The following is a 10225-nucleotide window of genomic DNA, read 5'->3' on the forward strand; positions in this document are numbered from 1 at the left end:
ATCTTTCAGATTCTCTATCAACTTGGGTGCCCCCTGTCGGTGAGTGAGGTTCACCTGTCCACTACACCCTTGCCGCCTCACATAGACAAGTTCGTAGAAGTGTAGCACCTCGGCCACTGTCGGCCCTTCGCACCCAGATAGACACCAAAGCGAATTCAGCGCTAGCAGCAGCCGCCACATATTAGGACAAATTTGCCCGAAGGCTAGGTCAAACTCGCATACCAGGATCTGAAGGTTGGGGAGCAGCGGAAAGGTGACCACTTGGCTGAATATGGCCTTATGAACGGCAGCATACCCCGCCGGCAAAATGGAGGCTCTCTCATCAGCATTCGGCGGTCGCAGCTTTACCACCCCAAGAATCTGAAACACCCGCTTAACTCAGGTCACCACGGCTACAGTCATCGGCCCGCCCGCCTCGTCCACTGGGGTACTATCACGAAGAGCCCAGGCTGACTCAAATTCCACGCTAGTCTCCTCCCCGCCAGCGGAACCACTAGCGGCACTATAGCTCGCTAGCCTCTCCTCACGCCTTTTGCCGGTGGCACCGTCCTCCCTCGCCCTAGAGCTCTCTAGACGCCCGGCACGACCCATGGCAACGTCCGCAGGTATGGTCTGTAGCGGTTCGATATCTAGTGGATCGGACAGTGAGGTTCTTGCAGGGGCAGACAGACGCAACGAGTCAATAAACACCCTATCCTCCACTCTCAGCGACACGTCAGACCCGAAATCCTTACTGCTCAAGATCTCTATGACGCTAGTCATCATAAACCCTAAAATCCAGGATAGTTAGTTTAACATCGATCTAAGCTATCCCCCTGTCAACTTTCATCCAAGAACATCAGCAACCACTAAACCCAGAAAACACCAAAACAAGAACATGGCACATATCAAAACCCAGATTCGACCATCCAGCAACCCCAAAAATCCCAACCCTCTGTCAAACACCCACACACATACCTAAAATTCACTCTAGACACTCAAAACACGGAAGAACGATAGAAATCACCCCAAAGTACCAAAAAACAGAAAGTGATAGAAAGCAATAAAATGGGGATGAGGTTCAGATCATCAACCTGAAGTCGCAGAACCCTTGTTGTGTTTGAAGGTGATGCTCTTCCCAATGACCAGCATATGCAAAGATGCTAAAGATGTCAAATTACAACGGCTTGATCGACCCTTTCATTCACATGGACACCTTCAAAAAAGTCACTAACAACAAGGGATTTGATGACGCCACCCTCTGCCATTTGTTTAGCGAAACATTGGATAGTGAGGCGATGAGTTGGTTCTTTGAGTGCCCACCAGGATCCATCGACTCATTCCAGGCACTATCAAATGCTTTCCTCTCTCGGTTCATCCTCCTGGCCGCCGGACATCACAACACAAGTTAGTTGTTCAACGTCAAACAGGCCGCCGAGGAAGCGTTGAAGGCATTTGTCACCAGGTGGAGGGCGGCAGCATCTCAGTGCCGCGATCTTGACAAAACAATGGCGCTGGCAGCCTTCAAGCAAGGACTCCTCAAGGGGCCATTTCTCTACCACCTCAATTACAATCACCCAAATTCCACGTATGACCACGTCATGGGCGAGGCAGTCATCTATGCACAGGCAGAATTTATCACATATGGAGAAACCTCACCATCGCTGCCAACACAGGCAAAACCCGCTCAGCCCTCCTCCAGCCAACAGGAAACCGCTAATAAAACCTCTGTTACACCGCCAACTGATAAGAAGAGAGAGCGGCAATCGGGCAACTACCAAAGCAAGCTGCAGAAGGACCAACATTACAACAAGGGCAACTGCTCATCCCATGGGGATAACCGTAACAAACCGACAGAGTCCTCTCAGCGGTACGCAGTGTTTACGGTCCTCACAGCCTCATATAAGGAGATATACGACCAGTGCAAGGACCAGATTCCGCCACCACCACCAAGAAAATACCCAAGGGTGGGGAAACCCAAGAACACCGGCAAGTGGTCCAAATACTATGAGGACAGCGGTCACAACACCAACAACTGCAATGCTCTCAAAACAGCTATTGAGACTCTATACTATGATGGTAAGATGGAACAATTCAAGGTGCATTAACCGCCACCCGTGGTCGCCAACATCGAACCCCTGCGCCAAATCAACACCATCGACGGCGGTGCTCCAATCACCAACATGTCTCACAGGGAAAAAAATGCTATGCACGCGCTAACCACCCTAAAGAAGTATGCAACATCCGCTACGAGAGATCCACTAAGCTCCCGAGGTCCGGTTGGGAACCCATCACCTTCTCGGAGGAGGAGGAGTGCGGAGTACGTCTGCCCCACGATGATCCATTCTTGATCGATGCCGTACTCAACAAGTGGTCAGTGGGAAGAGTCCTTGTTGACAGCAGATCCGCTGTCAATGTCATCTTCAATGGTTGCTACAACCAACTCTAGCGGAACAGAAAACTACTCCAGGATCATGAGACGCTGCTCAGATGACATCACGCAACCGCTAGGTTCTGACTACATGTGACTAGTTATCGGCTCTAGTCCAAGCACAGCGGAGATACACACGTAGTTCATCGTCATCGACTGCTTCAGTTCCTACATGCTCAAGTGCATCATCGGCCCGCCGGCACTCAACAAGCTCAAGTGCATCATAGCCAGCTACATGCTTCTCATGAAGTTCCTCACACCCAACGGGACAGGATGTGTGAAAGGAAGTCAGCAGCTGGCATGAGAGTGCTACTCAATGACTGTGGCGCGGTCGACGCGAGATCCTAACGGTGGGAAACAGGGGACCGTCTGAAAGTATTTTCGAGGATCCTAGGGATGACAAGGAGAAATATGTCAAAAAGGAGCCTGTCAACCCATAAACATCCTTGAAGGTTATCAGCATCTCCGAGGAACACCCTGAGCAGACAGTCTGCATCGGCGCTCAACTAGGCCCAAAGATAGCGATTGAACTCACGCAGTTTCTACGTGACAACACCACCGTCTTTGCATGGTCCTACACTGATATGTCGGGCATCTCCTCTGAGATTATCACACACAAGTTGAGCATAAAACCGTTCTTCTATCCTGTCAAGCAGCGGCGAAGGGACTTCGATGAAGAGAGATATCGTGCAATAGGGGAAGAGGTCGCCAAACTTCAAAACATTGGATTCATCCGCCAAGTTAATTACCCTCAGTGGATTTCCAACTTGGTCATTGTCAAGAAGCCCAGCGGAAAGTGGCGGATGTGTGTCGACTTCAAGGGTCTTAACAAGGCATGCCTAAAGGATAGCTTCCCGCTTCCCCGCATTAATCAACTGGTCGATGCAACCGCTGGACACGAACTGCTCAGCATGATGGAAGCCTTCTCTAGCTATAATCAGATCAAGATGCACCCCCGCGACCAAGAATGCACCACCTTCACTACTGACAAGGGCCTATACTGCTACAATGTCAGCCTTTCGGTTTGAAGAACTGATCGGAGTAATATTTTCTATGTTTTTATTATCATTTTCTCTACATTTTACTTAGTTATTCTCTTAACAATATCATTTCTAACTTAATTTTGTGTTTTTAGGTACATTTGAGCTCCAAACGCAAAAATGAGCTAAGAAGAGCTAGAAATGATGGAAATGAAGGCAAGGAGGAAATGTGGCACAGAAATGACAAAGAAATGGAGAAATGAAGCTTTCCTAGTCCTATTAGGAAAACGAATTCCAGTTGAAGTAGGAATCCTAATGCAACTAGGAGTGTGCTCGGAAAAATGATGTTCGAAAATGAGAAATGAAAGAGTCCTAGTTGGACTAGGAAACCTGATGCCACTAGGAGTTCTGGTGAAGCTAGAAGATGCTGTGTCTTGAAGATGACTCAAGATGGTTGAAGAATGTTCTAGAATAATGAAGGAATTTCGGCAATGCATTATATGGATTTCGAATTGGCCCTTTTTGGGAGAGTTGGCCCGAAGTTTGAAGCATGTGACTTGCACATGAGTCTCCAGAACCTTCCTTGACGTCTTGAGGTATTCTTGGCCCATTCTACATGCTTTTTGCAGTGATATATAAAAGAAATATTCAAGAATTTTCGGCAAAAGATATTATGGGATATTATTGGATTTTCTTGGGATTTTATGAGAGAAAATAGAGGAATAAGAATTGATTTATGACTCTACATACAAGGAGGCCAAAATTGAGTCTAAGTACATGGAAGAATTCGGCAAAGCAAGGAGGTGACTTGTTCTCTACTTCTGATGCAATTTTCTTATTGGTTGAATGATGTCACAAGAAGATTTCGACCTAGATTCTCAAGTCCTTGCCGTTCACTATATTAAGGGAGTTTGTGAAGACATTCTACACACCACAAAATTCAGAATTAAATTACACAAACACTCCCCTTTCTCTTCCAAGTTTAGGCAACTTCAAGAAATCCAAAGTTCAAGGCCGTGAGCATCCATTCATCCATTCAAGCATCCTTGCCGTAGCTCTCATCCATTCCATCACCTTTTGAAGCTTCTTGCGTCCTTGAAAATCAAAAAGTGTAACCATGAACACCATAAATTGTTTTCGGTTTTGTATAAGAATGCTATTTCGGGTTTTATTAAATTTCAATTTTGGTTTTCTTTCTTGGATTGATAATTTGCGATTTCTATGGTGGCTCAAAGATTGGATTTAGTTATGTGATTTTCGAATAATATGAAGCATGTTTTAGGTTTTCAAAAAGATAAATTGCGATTTCAATGTGTTCTTGCATGATTGTTAATTTCGAACTTCAATCCCATCTTTTGTGTGTTAATTGATCTTTGGATGCATACTTAGGTTGATGAACATGTAATTGAATCCATATTAAGGTGCTAGCGTTCTAGGCTTTAATAAATTCGGTGGAAAAACCTAAAATTACTTAGGTAAATTAACAATGAGTCTTGCATGCTTGATTAGCGTTCTAACTTGTGTTATTGACTTGAATTGATCAAACTTTCATGATTCTTAATGCGTTATGAATGTTGTTGTTAGTGATTAGCTACCACTAGTGATTGCATGATTAATAGGGTTAACTATGGTGCGTTCATCTAGTTAATTTAACTAAGAGAAGTAAAAAGAACTTTGTATGCGTTCATCTTTGTTCTTGATTGATTCTATGCTTAAACATATTTTGATTTGTGATTTGATGTTTGAACCCTTGCCAACGTGTTAGTAGTAGTTAATTACATATTATTTTCGTTCCATTCATATAATTTCTATTTGATTCTTGGTTTTGATGTGTCACATGTATATAAATACTTAGTTGTTAGATAAAATAAATCCTAAACCACTCTTGTTATTTTTCTTGAATAATGTATATAAATATTGTTTTATTTGTTTTACTAACGTTTTATTTTTCAGGAATTAATTAGGCCCTAATCTCCGTTGAGAACAATCCCTACTTATTCTTACTACATTGATAGGGTTTTAAATTGATACACTAATTTGTGTACGTCAAGAACGCCGGCGCAACTTATTAGCGGTTGATGAACGCCATGTTCGCAGAACATCTTGGCAAGATAATAGAGGTATACGCAGATGACATGTTAGTCAAAAGCATCAAGGCCAGCAGACACGTGGCAAACCTCATAATCATATTCGCCATTCTCTTGGCTTATGGCATGTGCCTCAACCTAGAAAATGTTTCTTTGGCGTCACCGCCAACAAATTTCTAGGCTACATCATCAGCGAAAGGGGCATAGAGGCCAATCCCTACAAGGTGCAGGCCATCCTCAACATGAAGGCTTCGGAATGGAAGGTGCACGTTTAGAGCCTCCAGGGTAAACTAACCGCCCTTTCTCAGTTCATCTCCAAACTCACTGACAGGTGCCTCCCATTTTTCAAAGTTTTGAAGAGGACCCACAAGAAGGTCATTGACTGGACTCCAGATTGTGAGGCGGCATTCCAGAGCTTGAAGGAATACTTGGCATCAGTCCCACTTCTTGCCATTCATGTACCGAGGGAGGTACTGTACATCTACTTGGCGATATCCCCATCGGCGGTAAGCTGCGCCATTGTGCGGCGGGCGGGCCAAGAGGAGCTCCCCGTATTCTACGCCGGCAGAGGCATGAATAGTGCGGAGACAAGATATACCCCCCTAGAGCAGCTCGCTCTCGCACTCATTATCTCCGCTAGACGCCTCCGCCAATACTTTCAGGCCCACACCATTCATGTCTTAACAAACCAACCGCTGAAGTAGGTAATGCAAAGCCCAGAGCACTAGGGGCGCCTCAGCAAGTGGGCCATAGAACTCAGCGAGTTTGACATCGACTACAAGCCAAGGACCGCCATGAAAGGCCAGGCAGTGGCAGATTTCATTGCTGAGCTCACCGAGCGTCTTGATGAACCCAACCTATGGACACAGGAGGCCAGCACAGAATTGGTAACCCCTGAGGAGCTAGCCCCCTAGCAGCAGTCAGACTGGAACCTCCACGTAGACGGCTCCGTATGCACCAAGGCCTGCGGCACCGGAGTCATCTTGACGGGACCAGGGGGACTAAACGTGGAATACGCGTTAAAATTCAATTTTAAAGCCTCAAACAACATGGCGGAGTATGAAGCACTCATTGCCGGCTTACTCCTCGCCATAGACTCAGGAGTTGACAGTGTCACCATATTCAGCGACTCTTAACTAGTCGTTAACCAGGTCAACGACAGCTTCCAGGCCAAGGACCAGCAGTTAGCTACATACTTGGGGTACTTCAAGACACTACTCAAAAAATTCAAATTTCACACCATCACACAGATTCCCAGGGAAAAGAACGCCAAGGCTGATTCACTAGCAAGACTAGCAACCTCCCAACCACACCAAAGTCCAGCGGACACAAGGGTGGAGTGCCTTGACAAGCCAAGCATCACCAAAACCCTGGCGGAAATCTTCAATATTGAGGTCAATCCCAGCTGGATGGATGAAATCATAGAGTACAAGAGTAATGGAACACTGCCCATAGACAAGTTTAAGGCAATGCAACTTAAGCGGAGGGCAACCCGCTATAACGTCCAGAATGGCAAGTTTTACCGCCAAGGGTTGACCCATCCCAACCTCCGGTGCCTGACCCTAGAGGAGGGAAAGATCGTTTTGGCCATGATACACGCTGGGGAATGTGGAAACCACTCAGGCGCCAGGTCTCTAGCCAATCGTACAATGCAACAGGGCTACTTCTGGTCCACGCTCGGCGACGACGCCAAGAAGGTCTCCAGATCCTGCCACAAGTGTCAACAACACGCTGACCTCCCCCACGCCCCAGCGAAGCCCCTGTCGATCATCATTGGCCCATGGATCCACTCCACATGGGGCTTGAACTTGCTTGGGAAATTCCCAACCGCCAAGGGCCAGTTCAAATACATCATTGTCGCCATCGACTACAACAGTAAATGGATAGAGGCGGAACCGCTGACGGCCATAACTACCGCCAAGGTAACTCACGTCCTCTGGAAGAACATCTACTGCCGCTACGATGTCCCCTACACGATCATCACAGACAACGGCACACAGTTCAACAACAAGGAACTCATCTCTTTCACCGCTAACCTGGGCACCAAGATGAGTTTTGCATCTGTTGCTCACCCCCAAACCAACGGCCAAGTCGAAGCCACTACACCAAAAATAGCCTTTTATTGCCCACAATGTGTGCCGTAAATACCCTTTTACGGCCCACAAAAGTAAGCTGTAAATGTCGGAGCAGTAAAAGACATTCCTCTTTAACGGCCTTCATAAGAAGGCCGTAATTGTGCATCCAATCAGGCCGTAAATATATTCTCAACTATAATCCAATTTGATTTATGGGATGTTTGCACGCCGTGAATTTCAAGAAAGCACGATGTAAATGACCTTTCTGACCACTTATTTATGGCGCACTGGGCATGCCGTAAAAGACTATCTAAGCACTCTATTCACTGCCTACCATGAACGCCGTAAAAGACTATTTTTATGGCACACTTTTGCATGCCGTAAAAGAAGTAGTTGCCTAATTTTTTAAGGCCCAATTTGCACACTGTAAAAAGCTTTTCTGTCCATTTTTATATGTCATTCACGACGCACATAACCTGCCATAAAAGTCTTTGTGGCAAAGAGGTTTTCTGGCTGCTCATAATCCAAAAATGGTCAACTAACAAAATGACTTAAGCAAAAATAATATTAACCTCAAAGTACAGGTAAATCAGCATATATATCATAGACAATAGAAAGGGTTTTAACAAACTTGTTATATCCAATCTGCTACAGACTAATTAAGTACAAGGACCAAATATTGTTTACTCCCTATACTTATAAGGTCTCGACGTTTCAACCCCTGACTTTTCAATTTCACCTAAATAGTCCTCAAACTCTCAAATTTCATGCAATAGGTCCTTGCCGTTAGCTTTCCGTTAAAATCCCAGTTAAATCGCTGACGTGGCTTCCCTTTCACGCCCAAATGTCCATTATACCCTCACTTACCTTTTTTAATTTTTTTTTCTCTTTTTATTTTTATTTTTTCTTTTTCCTCTTCCTCTTCCTCTTCCTCCTCTCTCTCCTCCTCTGTTTATCTTCGTCTGGTTATAAGACCCACTATTATCCAGAAGCACCCTCCAACATCTTCTCGCTGGATCGAGAATGCATACCCATTACCAGAATCAAAAGTAAAAAAACTACATATCACTCAATATTAGATCCCCAAATTAGCAAATCTAACTACACTCATGAGCATACCCATGACCAGAATCAAAAGTAAAAAAACTACATATCACTCAATCTCATATCCCCAAATTCGCAGATCTAACTACACTCATGAGCTTTAATTAACCCCAAAAAAATAAAATAACCCAAACAATCGTCCATAACCAGTAGTACCGAATCCAAAGAATCACAAAAAATCAATTAATGTGCAAAGTATCCGGCTCAATTCGAACTCCGGCAGACTCATAAAACCCAAACCAATCAGAAAATCACAACCCCAAATCAGTGCCAAATAACGCTGGATCTAAACAGCAACAAACAAACAAAAAAACCACCATAACCTAAATTTAAAGAAACAACCACATTTAGCAAATTGTTCGAAATGTTGAGCTGCTGGAGTTGGGGAGGTGCAACACTAGAACAGACCCCGAAAGTTTATTGTTTTCGAGGTACAGTGTCCTTATCAGAGTGAGATTTTTTGAACGACGATGAGATCGAGCCGGAAAAGTTGGTGGAGGCCAAGTTGAGCTGGACCAAACCATGCAAGCTGTACAGAAACTCCGGGATTTCGTCGGAGAACAAGTTCCTTTGCAAGTAAGCCTAAATCAAAGAGTAACACTGGCGTTGATTCCGGCACAGGAACATGGGCTGGGGCGGATTACATCCCAGAGGAGGGTCCGGCAGCCGATGGCGGAGTGGAGAGCGCTGCGCGGTCGAAGCTCAGATCTGGTGTTGCTAAGGGAAGCAAAACCAGTAAGCTTCCGGGGTCTGTTCCACCATTCGTTTTCGATCAGAGCAATGACAGGGGAGTTGAATTCTTTGACAAATTACTTGGAAATGTCGCCGTTTTGGAGAGCGTTAGCGATGGCTTCGTTAAAGGTCTGGAGATGGAAAGAGAGCTGGGTTTGGTTTTGGAATAAGAAGACACAGATAAACAAAGAAGGAGATAGATGCGGAAGAAGAAGAGGTAAAAAGAAAAAATTCAAAAAGAGAGAAAAAAATAATTAAAAAAAAAAAGTGTGAGGGTATAATGGACATTTTAATGTAGAATGAATGCCACGTTAGCGATTTGAAGGAGTTTTTGACGGAAAGCTAACGACAAGGACCTATTGCATGAAATTTGAGAGTTCGAGGACTACTTGGGTGAAATTGAAAAGTCAAGGACTGAAACGTCGAGACCCTATAAGTATAGGGAGTAAACAGTATTTAGTCCTAAATACAATTTCTAGCAAACTTGAGTTTAAACTTATGTTAAGAATATAGCATATTACAAAATATACCACATCATCTTTTGAACATTTAACTATCCAAATGCAGATTCTCTTGATTGACCATCACTTTGAGCACTTTATCATCAGTAGGGCATGTTAATATAAACCTCAAAAAGTGGAAATCCCTCAAAAACTGGAAGTCCCTGTTATGAATGTAAAACACAGTTAATAATAAACGAAAGCAAGTACTCAGCAAACTATCTAATAGCAGATGACCATCTGAGTTAAACATACATATGAAGATATCATAATAGTAACAAGTTCAATTATCCAATATTTCACAACAACTTTTCTGAAAACAATCAATGACATAAAA

This window comes from Rosa chinensis, chromosome 3 (genome assembly GCF_002994745.2).
Source record: "Rosa chinensis cultivar Old Blush chromosome 3, RchiOBHm-V2, whole genome shotgun sequence".
Taxonomy (NCBI): domain Eukaryota; kingdom Viridiplantae; phylum Streptophyta; class Magnoliopsida; order Rosales; family Rosaceae; genus Rosa; species Rosa chinensis.